Below are 14092 nucleotides of genomic sequence, written 5' to 3' on the forward strand. Positions count from 1 at the left end.
AACAGTTATGTAACAATTAATTATGGTTATTTCAAGAGGATCTAATGTTGCATTAAGAAGCAGGCTTTTCAATAACCATTGAAACAGTCGGGTACCAATCATTTTGATACAGCTTGTATGATTGAGGGAGGGCGAGTTAGCGCAGCGGTAGTTCCCTCGCTTTGCACCACTGAGGTCCCTGGTTCAATCCTCGCTGCCCAAGGACTCATGTGCACTTGGTTTATCCCGATCCATGTTTGCTCTCGCAGGTTTTCTCCGGGATCTCCGGTTTCCTCCTGCTTTCAAAATCGGTGATTAGTTGTTTCGTTATCAAAAAACTTCCTTCACCCAATGGAATTTGGGAGCTGCAGAAAATGGGTGGATGTTACAATCTAGGTGCGGATAGGTTTGCGCCAGGTTCGGCTGCAACTAGCCTAGTTGATGCGATCTGATTGTGATGATTCACCACTTAGCGAAATTACAGCGCTTTGCATCCTCTGGAAAAAGCGCTATATAAATTCTGAAATTTATTTATTTATTTTGATGACAAACTCAATTGGCATACACATGAAGATTACTCAGGCATGTAGCAAGTGGGGGGGACAGGATGGACGAAGTCCATGGGCCCCGAGGGTTCAGGGGGCCCCGAGCACAAAAGCGAAAATTAAATAAGGGCTGATAATGGAGAGCAGGGCCGGATTTTTATAGCATTGGGTCAGATGGGCCCGGGTCCAGGGCAATTTTGAAAAAAAAAAAAAAAAAGAATTGGGGGCCCCCAAAATTGCCCTATGCATCTTTCTTGTAACCCCAATAACAGCATCTTTTTTGGTCAAAATAGGGCAAAATTGTAAAATTTCCGCGCTTCGCGCTCATTCAAATTCAAAAATGTATGTTGATCTGGGGCCAAGATAGTCTGAAATTGAATTCAACAAAATATGTTAGTCCCCCTTAGTCCCCCAGTTAAACCAAAACTTGGCCACTGACTTCAGTGCATATACCTTCCTCGGCATGTGAGTTCGGGGCCTCCAAATTTTGGCCTGGTCCAGTGCCCCAATAAGCTAGGCTAAATCCCGCCCTGGTTAAAAGGGCCCGTACTGCTCCTTGTCCATAGGCCCCTGATGCTCTTGCTACGCCCCTGAGATTACTTGATCAAAGACTGAACTCTAGAATCACATTGGCACCTCATTCGCTAGTCAAACTGCGTAGCAACGTGTGACCTACAATCCCGGACAAAATGTGACCGTACACCACGAATGAGCCGTAAATGTCCTCAATTGTATTCTGAGTTACAGTGTAAAATGGGCATGAAGGTCATATTCATAGGTATTTCTATTTGGTGCTACGTGTATCTCATTAAATGAGGTACACGTAGCACCAAATTGAGGTACCTATGAATACGACCTTCATGCCCATTTTACACTGTAACTCAGAATACAATTGAGGACATTTACGGCTCATTCGTGGTGTACGGTCACAAATGTGTTCGAACACCCAATTCCCCTGTTCTTCTTAGTACAGTGCACATGCTATATGAGTCACTGGAAACTAAGGATTATAGTAGTGTTATCTCAATGTTCATCTTCAACATACGTACCCTTCCCCTTTCCCCACCAAACAATGTTGGGAGAAGATATGGTGAAGATGAGCATATTGGGCATGCAAACATTATACAGGGGTAGAGAGGTCAACCATTTCCAATAAGCCCTTAAAAGTGTTCGAATAATTATTTCTAAGATTGTAGTTTTTTTATGTGATAATCAGACAAAGCAGAAGGACATCGACACCGCTGAAGTAATTTGCTGAATAGTATAATAAAGTATTACTTGACTTGTCTGGACTTGACTTGGCTAATCATCAGCATTGAAATAGGGCCAGTCAGCAGGCCATTGGCCTGTAACTTTTGGCCTGGCCGGTAACTTTTCTGACTGGCATCTAGTTGCCGGCCCGGCTGGCCGGTAACCTTTTAAGGTCAAGCCCGGCTGGCCTGTAACTTTTTGAGGCATATTTCGAACACTGCTAATCATTCACAAAATCTTAAGAAAGGTTATATTATAGTTCACATTATTTGCCAAATATAGTTTCCATATGTTTTAAGAACATGCTTCTCATTCTAATAAGGTAGGGATTTGACTTGAATTTATAGCCACATTGTCAGCTTTACAATGAGTTCTGCTAACACTGGTAATATGAAATGACCACTCACTGAAACAAATCCATGTAAATGTGCTGGTCTTAAAAGCCTTTCATTTCTAAATAGATAAAGTGAATGTATTTGTTCATCATATTTATGCAGCTTGTATCATTCATTTTTATACGCATCTGTGGATGTTGACGATTGAGAAAGTTTCACCTCTGCTAACATGACTGACTGTGTCGCTGCGGATGTTGTCACTTGTTCCCTTGTAGCATCAACGAGGGCATCAAATGATTCTATGGATAAAAAGAGTCACAGAAAGAGAAGATAGTAAGAAATACATACATTTGTACAATTGACTGTGGATACTCATGAATGTGTTATTAGCATTTTGGAACAGTTATAATTAATGTAACTTTATTTCCTGATCTGCTTGTACTGCATGTTAGCCACACTCCAGCAATAGTGGAATTCCTTTCTTTTGTTTGAATAAACATAGTTCAAAAGCATTTGGAACCGGGTTGCTTTTGTATTACATTCACCTAGTTTTTCGAAAATGGCACATGGACACTTAAAATGACATGCATAAGAATATTTGTGTTATGTATCTGGATAATATTGTTTACAGAATTGCTAATATAACTGGAATAAGAATAATACAATAATTTCAAGGCTTTATTGGACAAAGCAACTTCAAATAGTGCAATAGGGTGACCGAGCAGTGTTTGCCCTTTTTGCTGACTAGTCTAGGGATGTCAATTTTAAGGTTAGAAGGGACCTGACTGAGCCATATGAAAGCCATGTGTCTTGGCTACATACAAACCTAATCTCAGGACTGCAAGCCTTACAATAGTAAAGGAGACAAACAAATTTGTGAAGCGGGGCAGGGTCACCCATATGCATATGGTGGGCTCAGTGGGGCCATAAAAAGTTAAAAATACTGCATATAACAATAACTATAAAACAAACGTTTAGTAAAGGGTAAATTGGGCAGTCATTTACTTCCGGGAATCCATATTAAATAAATTGGAAGAGAATAATGTACGCTAAGTCCAAAATGAGCTAAAACTTTATTTACAGCTTCGGGGATTATGGTTTAGGACATGAAATAGTGCAATGAGATTTCAGTTTACATGCACTACAATCGTGCAAATCATGTTACAGTTGTCATATTTGGCAGATGAATAGTATTTATGGCCACGCGTTTTGAACTCACCACCCAAAAATGGTGGTTTTTGAGACTCCTTCAAATTGTTATATCTCTGCTTAAACAGGTATTGAAGTGTGTTTGGTGTCATGTTGTAGCTAAATGTGTGCCCTAACAGACCTCCAAAGGAGAATTGTTTATCAGCTAAGATAGTGGAGTTAGAGTTGTTTGAGTTCAGAATGACCGAGGTGGGGGATGAGGCGGTGGCGGATGAGGCGGTGGCGGTATGTGCAAAGTCTATGGGAAATAAAGATTTTGTGTGTGCGTGTAGAATCAACTGATCATATCTTTGCATCCATATGGGCTACAGACATGGTTAAGAGCTCTTTTGAAAAATTATTTATTCTGCTAATTGTTTTTAATCATTTTGAACTCTTTATGATTGGTTTAGTCTATGAAATGCAAACTTTTATGTGCAAAACTACCTGTTTTCATACTAAACACTGTAGTAAGCAATGCGTATGTCTTCAAAATCTAAAAGTTGCCCTAAATTTTTAATTACTTATCCTATCATAGTCATAGTTTACATTTTCTGAGAGAAAATTTGATGAGGAATCTAATTATGGACTTACTTTTTTTTGTATGGGTTAGGGGTAAAATGTTTTAGTTTAAAATATGTTGAATTGTAAAAACATTTGAACATATTTTGGGACACCCTGTATTCCAAGATTACCAAACAGCTGTGATTTTTTTTTTCTTCCAAAGTCAGTAGGCTCCCCCTAACCTCTAACCAAATCAATGTTGTTTACTTTCAGTTTATAACTGCAAGTTAGTAATAAGCAATGCATTAAGTGACCCATTTTTTATTTGGATTTTTTTTAATTCCACCCTGTATAACTTCAAGGTCACCCTGTACAATGAGTTGAAATGTGTATATTTAAATTGCTTTTGCCTCCAGCTTTCCAAAAATGTATACTTTTGCTAGTTTAGGGTTGATAGATATTCTAATTTGAAACTTGATTGGTGTAAAATTCATAATATTTGTGATGTAACGCCAAGGGTGGTGAGTTCAAAACACATGGCCTTATAGTGCTAATTAATCTGGCTATGGAGGCAATTTAACAATAGGGAGGGCCTACTCTCATTCTACATGTACATGTAGTAGAAAAGGGTCATTGAACTTTGCACAAAGGGTCAAGTTCAAAATTACTCAGTTCAAAACTCACACTATCGTGACTCACTGGTAATTCTGATTCAAAAAAGGTATACTTTGACCAATCTATGATGTACTGTTATGGAGTTATGGGCAAAAGAGTAAAATTGGGACGTCATAGGTCCAATTTTTCCCCGCTATATGGGCTAAAATGGAACTTGCTCTGATTTTGATGAAACTATAGTCTCAAATTATTTTGTCTTGTTGCAAGAAATAGTTTTAACTATCTAGGGATTAATAGAGGCTGTCAGCCAATTTCGCCATCTTGTGGGTACAACTGATCTGCGTGTTCATGCATCAGACACTACATGTACGCGCAGGTCACAGCTTGCCACACGGCCATGTGTCCTGGACTCGCCACCCTTAACGTTACATCACAAATATTATGACTTTTTACACCAATCGTGTTTCTAATTATCTCCATAATTATCAACCCTAAACTAGCAAAAGTATACATTTTTTTGGAAAGCTGAAGGCATAAGCAATTCAAATACACACACTTCAATTCACTATACAGGGTGACCTTCAAGTTATACAGGGTGGAATAAAAAGATTCAGATAAAAAATGGGTTACTTAATGCATTGCTTATTAGGCAAAAAAAAAAAGGTTTGTCTCAAAGCTCACGAGAAATTTAAAACAAATGCAAAATGGGGAGCCCATTGACTTTTAGAAGAAACCAAAATCACAGCTGTTTGGCAATCTCAGAATACAGGGTGTCCCAAAGTATGTTAGATATTTTTTACAATTCAACATATTTTAAACTGAAACATTTTGCCCTTACCCCATACAGAAAAAGTAAGTCCATATTTAGATTCCTCATCAAATTCCCCTTCAGAAAATCTATACTTTGACTGTGGTAGGATAAGTACCGTACTGACGCGAGTATAGTCCCACCTTCGAGTAAAGTCCCATCCCCAAATTTTCAATTTTTAAGTTATTTATTTTTTCGGCTTTGGAGTGTCCCAGGACCTAGACCTACATGGTAGGATCATTCATGGTTGACCTAAAAAAAAAAAAAAATTTCAAGATGTTTTGTATTTATAATATGTGACTCCTCGCCACAACTGAGCCCGGATGTCGCCAATCATCATTTTTGAGATATTCAACCAAAATATTCTGCTTGAAATTAGCTTTAAAATGATGTATATCATGTCTATAGTACTTGACATTTAAGTAGTGAAAAATCAATAAAACAGTCAATAAATCCTTTCTTTCCTATTGTTTATTGTTAAGTTCGATGGAGCATATCTCAATAGTGGCACTGGCTTACATCCGGGCTCAGTTGTGGCGAGGAGTCACATATGAAAATTGATACTTTGTATTCATGTCATACTCTATTAGTGATTTCAAAATGCATTCAAATTTTTTTTTTTTTTTTGAAATTGAGTATAGTCCCACCCCCAATTTTGAAAAATGTTCACCCAAAAACGGGGACTATACTCAAGCGTCAGTACGGGTAATTAAAATTTTACAGTAACTTTTAGATTTTGAAGACACCCTACAGTGTTTGATATGAAAACGGGTAGTTTTGTATGGAAAAGTTTGTATTTTCTAGACTAAACCAATAAGTAGAATTGTTTAGCTGTAAGTTCATGAGTCTTTTAGATGCTAAATAGATTAAAAATCCAATTTACAGTCTTTACAGAAGCAGATTATGTACTAAAAATATCAATCCCATAGAGTTTGTGTGTGCCACATCCCCACCTCCACATCCCCCACCTCCGCCACTCTGCCCATTCTGAATTCTATGAAGCAGTGTCAGTATTAAAAAGGCTAACGGAATTCTTTTTACTGGGTTGAAAGTGCATTTTATTTAGCAATAAAATGAGACCACAAGCGTGACAATAACTTCTTGCTTGGCAGAGATATCATCATTTAATTTGAGTCGAATTTGGGAAAATGTAACATTGCCACCTTTTTTGAGTGGCGAGTTCAAGCACGCACGACCACACATCAACACGGTGATTTTGCTGTTCACTCATGGAGATCGAAGCGATTTAACGGCTATCGCAGCGTGTACCCACAAGATGTCAGCATTCAACACCACACTGATTATCTCTATTTTATATGCAAAATCTCAACATGAACTATGAAAAGGTCTAGTGTAGGTTCATATGGCAAAGCCCCAAGAAGTTAGAGAATTAACTGAAATTGCAGGGCAAAAATGCAACCTGGAATTATAGAAATGGATACAAATAAACCTGATTGGTGGGGTCCAGGGAGGCATTTATATTTAATACAAAGACCTTCAGCAAAAAATATTCCAAATATGAAAATATAGGGATTATAGGGCTTTTTGAAACTTTCTACGGAAATATAGGAAAATCTTAAAAATATAGGAAATATAGGACCGCTTGCATAGAGCTAGATGAACACCTTACCTGAGCCAAACACCTGTAAAATGTACAACATTGTCTGATTGCAGCTCTTGTGGGGTTCGGCAGAGAGAGAACAGAAAAGTATTTTTGCAACTGTTACAGCACTCTTGTTGTAATCTCCTTTCACATATTTAGCAAGCAAAATCTGAAAAAGAAAAAAAAAATAGGTTGAAGAAGAACTTCTCATATATTTATGTTACCATCCACAGTTTGTAGTCTTCCATTCATTTTTTTTTTTGCCTTTAACTATATTCATACATGTTTGATTTTATCTCTGAGCAGCAGCGGACTGTTTGATTTGCCTAGCTATAAGTAGTGATAGGCTGTATAAGGGTGTAGTTGCAAACAGCTTAGGGTACCAGCTTATTTGATGCAGCTTGTTGTTCTGAGTAATTTGACACCAATTTTATTGAAATCGGCCAAAAATTGAGACAGTGCGGGCCAAATGGATGTACAAGGGGGGGCAGATTTGACCTTTATTTTCTAGTTTTAAGGGAATTTTATCACATTAAGGATTATGTAATGCATTTTGGTATCTACTTACATAGTTTTAGGTACAGGAAGGTCATTTATGCATTTTGTGTCAAATGAAACTTTTTAGTGTCCTTAAAATTAACAGTTTTGGGTAAAATTAGGCAGTGAGGGCGCTTTACCTTTTAGCGACCACTTTCGCAACCATTTTTGATTTTTAAGTTAATCATACTAGAGATAATCATCCATCATCCATATTCTGAAATTTTCAGCCATTTATCACATTTGGTGTGGCTGTGGCGCTAGTTTTTAATACAGGGATAACCTGCCCATAGCAATATACGGGGGTCAACGACCTTTGTATCACATGTAAGTCAATGGAAGCGTCTCTACACATTTTCAAATGGGTACCACGCACAAGTGAAATAAGGTTCGGAGTTCAAATTTGGACAGATGCTGTTATTTATCAGTAGCTTTGATTTGATAATAAGAAATGATAAAATTTTAGTAGGGGGATACGTAACAGCTATTAGGCTGAACAGCGCCCTCACATCCTAAATTGGCTCTTAAACTTGCATCAAAACATACGATTTGGTTTAAAAATTGCATAAATATATCCAGGGGACCCAAAATCATGTAAATAATCATTAGAATCTAACAAACAGCAAAGAAAACGCCCATAATTGTCAAAATAGTGAAAATAGGGGGGGTCCCAAGAAATCCCCCTTACGCGTAGTTTTTTGGCCCGCACTGTCTCATTTTTCAACCAATTTTTTTTTTATAGGTGTCAAAATGCTCAGGAGGATTAGCTGCTTCAATTCAGCTGGTACCCTAAGCTTTTTGAAACATCACCCTTTTTTTTGGGCTGTACAGCCTATCACTACTATAAGATAGGAGTTTCTCTCTGTAAACCTGTTGACTCCATATTAGAATTTTTGGCCTCCACACATATGTGGAGCTTGTGTTATCATCCAAATGGATGTTTGTTTTTGCTTGTCCGGCGGAAGCAAAACCATTAATCTACTCTGCAGCTTAAACTTCAAACTTGGTATGGTGATAGGACATAGTGGTCTAATGTGCTGTATTATAGTTCTATGTCATGTTTTATTTGCATATTTATGAATATTAATAAGCTAATTTGCATATTTTGCCTACATTTTCATAAATCTACTCAGCAGCTTTTATTGCATATGGTCATTTTCACGGTAAAGGGTGTAACTTTGGATTTTTAACATTTTAATCCGTAGTGTTCTAATAAAGCCACAGAATTCCATAATTTTTGGCCACATAAGTCATCTAGTTAGCAGCTACCTTGGGTAGCATAATCAGCTTTGGGAGTTACTATGTTCAGTTTTAGCAGGCTTAAATGTACTTAATATTGCCATTTTGAAAAACTATAAAAAACAGTAACATTTTTGTAAAACCCTGTGTTTTCTTCAGTTAGTTCATGGATAATTTTTCTTATCCTGAAAGTACAGTCATATGTTCAGTAAACACTGCCACATTAGATTTAATTGTGAACGGCCCTGTATTTTTGAGAACCGGACTTGATATTTATCGCTTCGAGGCTTCATTTTCCGTTAACAATTGTTAACAAACTTTGTGGGTGTAGCTTTGGTTCATAATTCTTGGTTATTTCTTCACTTCTTCTTGATTCATAACAGTTGTTATCTTAACTTGAAATGGGTAACAAAAATTAGCCGATTTGCAAGCTTTTAAAATTTTTATAAAATCTTGACTTCAAATAGCCGTTTTTCCGTTAACTTTTTGAAGCCTCGAAACAAACTGTTCAGCAAGCTTGTGCAAATATAAATAAAAGAGCTCATCCAATCTATTTATTAAAATGTAGCAAACTAGATCCTCAAGTCACGTGTTTTTAAATCGTGGAGATATAAATCACCGTTTGAAAATGGGACCCAATACAAGCTGTCCGTTAACAATTGAAGCCTCCGAAACAAATGAAGCCCAAACAACAGTAAACTTAATTATCATCTATGCATATCTAAATTGGTGTGTTTCATACTGATATCTGCATTGTAATTATTACTTGATATGTGCAGAATGTCATAAATTTAAAAAAAAATTGACATTATGGTTAATGTTTGAAAAATATACTGATACCTTAAAAAGCCTGTTGCGGAGGCTTCACATGCAAAAAACACCATACTTAACAAATGGGTGAAAAAATTAATGTGTGATAAATCTACAATATCTGCCGCATAGAATCATTGATTCAATACACACAAGAAAATAACAGCTTAGATGATCCCAACACTGTTGTTTTCAAAAAACTACTTCTGCAATGTTTAACAATTGTTAACATGAAGCTTCAAACAAAAAAATGACTTGCTGTGATAATTTAATTTTTGTCACAACTGAAATTCAATACTTAGAAGCAAAGCATGAAAATTGGTAATTGTGATATTTTTTACCTATTTTTTATGTCAACTTGTAGTAGTTAGCTAAATATTTTACTTTTATGATCACCTGTGTTGTTAACTGAAGCCTCCGAAACACAAATCGCTTGAATTGCCAATTCTAAAAAATAACTCCAATTTCTGTGAAACTTGGCTGGGAGGTTCCTTTCATCAAGTAGTATTTGTACATGAAGTTAGACATTCAAATTATTTTAGGAACCCAATTAAAACTTAAAAAATATGTTTAAGGTTTGGAAATTTCCATTGTAAATGACACTTGATGTTAAAATTTTCAAAACTGCAATTACAAACATAGCAAAACATGGTATAAAATTTAACTTATATCTGTTGACTTACTTTGGAATGGAATTTCACATGTATTCCAGCTTTCATGTCAAAATTTTCTGAGGTTATGTAAAATACATTTTTTCTTAGATTTTAACCAAAATGTTATGCAAATGTCAAATTTTTATTAGAAATCAAAAGGTTTAAGCCTTGAAACATTATTTTACTTGAAATTAAGTTGCTTCTATGCATGATTTCAGTAAACAGAAATATATTTAAGTGGTTTGAAATTTTGACCCTAAAAATCAAAAGTTACACCCTTTACCGTGAAAATGACCATATTTTACCCACATTTTCATTAATAATCCACTCTGCAGATTTAACACAACATCGCAACAACCAATCAACTTCATTCTTGGTATATTGCGATAGTATACATGCATGGTGGCCCGATGTGCTGTATAGTTTTGCATCATATACTATTGGCATATTTATGAATATAAACCCTAATGCTAAATATGGTTTTTGGCTATCATGAGCAGTATGTAATTTACTAACTTGAACTTCCAGACCACTATCAATCTGTCAACACCTATGATTAATATCATCCCCAGGTTAAAAAAGACCCTCCACTATGGGCTACAACACAGTTTTATAAATAATTTCATGGGAAATGAGGCTAATATTCTATGTCCACCTCAAGTTAGATATCTCACTGCTGCATATATATTATGAACTATGTCATAGGGAGTGAGGTTAATTTAGTAGCTAGCATTTATAGTCTGCATTTCCATTACCAGGCATTATCCTATCAAATATTATACTATAAAATATTTCTAGTGAAGACAAAGCAAAAGCATTTGCAGAAGAAGCCTGACTTGGAGCTACTTAGGTTCAAAGGTCAAGGTCTAAACTGAATGTATATTCGCTCAGGTGTACCTGGGCAAAAAATATGAAATAAATACAGGCTAGTAGTGAGTACATTGTACATCAAACTGTACATGGTTTTGTATGCAGATATAAGGCAGTTTGAATACTTTGCACAGTATGCATTTTTGAATAGATTGCATGTGGTGTGGCTATATAAAAGAACGACTACCTGTGCACTTAGCATTACTGATATGCTTCGCCCCCGGGGCTTCGCCTTCGTGACCTGAACTGAGTTACTTGTGAACTGTGGAATCTTCATATTGGCACATAGTTACGCATTCGATGCTAGAGTCCATTGCCATCATGTTTTTGGTTGATGCATTGATTTGTACCGTAATTAATATTCATAAAACAGCATTCAAGCTTTGACTATACGTTTGGCAGCCAGAATGGTGGAAACTTAAAGTGAAAGATATCCTAATTAAAAAGGAACATTTTCTAGGGTGAAATTTTGTGTAGAAACTGAATCTGACATAAACATTTTTATCAACTTGAAAATTTTCCCCATAACACTGTACAGGCATATTTCTGCCTGAAGTCCCAAAATTTGAGCGAAAATTGGTGCAAAAAAAAGTCCTTCAAAATGTGGATACTCAGCTCTGGCTAAACAAAAAAACACTAGCATGTATTTTTGCATAAACCGTATAAATTTGTTCCAATAAGCTCCCATGCCCAATAAGCACCCACCTAGGGTATTTTCAATTAAGGGTAACATTACATGTAATGTTGAAGTGACAGTTAGACGTCAAGTCGTCAATACAGTGAAATAGTTGGAGGACTACAAGTCTAGTGTAAACTTGCAATGCATTTTCTGCACCAGAAAAGCTACTACATGTAGAACGTCTCAGGACCTATAACATACGTAATTCGTCTCTAATAAACGCCCCTTGCGAAAGATTAGGTAAACCAGGTTAAAAATAACTGTCCACCCAAAATGACTTTGTTAAGTGCCCTGGGTGCTTATACGGTACATGTATGTAGAAATTGCATTATATGGCGTATAGGCCTATGTATATTGCGTATTTTGCTAAAGTACTGTATACTTTTGCATACATATGCAAAACCACATACTTTTGCCAAAGTTCCGGGTATGTATTAAATACTATGTACATTGTAGTTTTGCACACAGCACATGAGGTAGTTTTCAGTCAATAATGACATAATATACAAATGTATACTTGAATTATGCAAAGTATGCATTTTAGATATATCACGTAACCACTTTCGGGTATAAGCCCACCCCCTAGATGGCAGATTTCACTTCAAAAATGGGGGTGGGCTTATACCCGGTGGTTCTGTATGTAAAAATTGCATGCAGGAGAACGACTACGTACACACATGGAAGTATGTTGCAAAAGTATGTACTTTTGTATGTACATACATTTTGTAAATTGTATACAAAAACACATACCGTACTTTTGGAATTTAGTAAAAGTATGTACTTCTTCCCACGTCTGTCAAAGCGGACACCCTCATGAAATCCCTATTGGTTTGTACAGGGCCTTTCAGTTCAAGAAAATTTTCTCAGCACAGAAAATACCAATTAATTTAGTATGGTAATTTATTTAAAAATTGATTTCCCTGATAAGAAATCGAGCATAAAATTATTTCATCAAGAGTATTTATTTGTTGCATGTTTTGTGATTTCCCCCATTGAGTACAACGGTAAGTGTCCCCTTTGTGTCACACTAGGGGCGAGATGGAATAGCCCAATCATGGCAAAAGTGACATCATCATCATGTTGACCGACAGAATCGCAATAAGTGCAATGAATGGAACAACCCTGACCGAGAGAATTGGCTATTTTGAACTGTCGCTTAGTACAATGTACATGTGCATGGCATTCATGCTTAGATTTCAAATGCAATGGTCTCGTAAAGTTTTGTCAGAGAAGAATTAGGGGTTCATTCATGAAATTGAGGGCCCGCAATGCCCCGCATGATTGATTGTTTATGCCTGAGGCATATGAATAAGCCCCTTTCATACATTCCCAAACATTCAGTGATTGTTTTTCATCAAATAATAACAAAAAATAAGATGTAAGATTCTTAACACGATTTTCTTGCATTCTTTTCTATACCGAAATCATCACACTGAAGTAGCCGTGCATGAATTAGGGGTTCATTCATATATTTTCATGACTAAATGGTTTTAGTCATGAAAATATATGAATGAACCCAGTTCATACATACATGTACCAGTACATTTTGTGATTCTTATTTCATAAAAATAATAACAAAAATGTACAAGCAACATTACCGTATATCAAAAATCATGATTTTCCTTCATTTTTCCTACCTGGCGATCGCACATCCGGGACACCGGGCATAAACGCTGTTTATGCCCGCCCCTCGACCACTCACGCGCGCCGTTACATAGTGTGAATGTATGAACGCTGAATATGCCAGGCTCTCACCAATCGCTTGCGCCGTTATATAGCAAATGTATGAATGTCACTTGTTTACATTTTGAGAGCGTGTGCACAGTCTAGAGTATTTACGGAGGTGGGGTACTGATTGGCTGAATCGTAGCAACAGACAGATAATCTGATTAGCTGATTGTGCATCATATCGTTACTCATCGCAGATCGGCGCCCTTGAAGTGAACACAAAGTTCCGCGTACGTCGATCATTAACAGGGCGCTCGCACAAATCTGAGCAAGGGATTGCCGTTGTTCTCTGAAATCCAGTGTAGCATGGTAGACTCGAATGTGAAGCTCATCGGTCACTGCGGTGCACAAATTTGTGACTTGACTTCTCAAGCAAGGATACATTTTCAATTGAATGAACACTGACACAGCCTCGTCAGCCTGACATAGTGTGACAATTGTGTAATGTCGAGCCATACGATGGGTGTACTGTACATGTACATAGCTGTACACAAACCATGTCATACTATGAGCTTAAAATAGCTAATTTGCAAAGAAACTCAAACGCTTACCTGGCTAGGAATGCATCAACCACACCAATTACTTCTCTGGCTTGACTGTAGATTCTCAAAAATTTTGAGAAAATGAAATGTTTTCGAATACACTGCAAAACTCAGCGTCAGCGACACCGTCGTGTGGAAATTTTTCATCATTGCGAAGAGAGACAAGCTGTGTGATGATAAAAAGAACACACCACAAAAACCTTCTT

General features: G+C 36.7%; 1 long non-coding RNA gene across 1 annotated transcript; it reads right to left on the minus strand.

Annotated features, from left to right (window-relative positions):
- Positions 1 to 1858: 1858 nt before the first annotated feature.
- On the minus strand, positions 1859 to 14092 carry LOC140156976 (uncharacterized). Its single transcript, XR_011859616.1, has 3 exons — positions 13896 to 14092; positions 6856 to 6997; positions 1859 to 2409 (listed from the first exon to the last, which is right to left on the minus strand). It is a non-coding gene; the product is annotated as an uncharacterized lncRNA (long non-coding RNA).

The sequence above is a fragment of the Amphiura filiformis genome, chromosome 7 (assembly GCF_039555335.1).
Source record: "Amphiura filiformis chromosome 7, Afil_fr2py, whole genome shotgun sequence".
NCBI lineage: Eukaryota > Metazoa > Echinodermata > Ophiuroidea > Amphilepidida > Amphiuridae > Amphiura > Amphiura filiformis.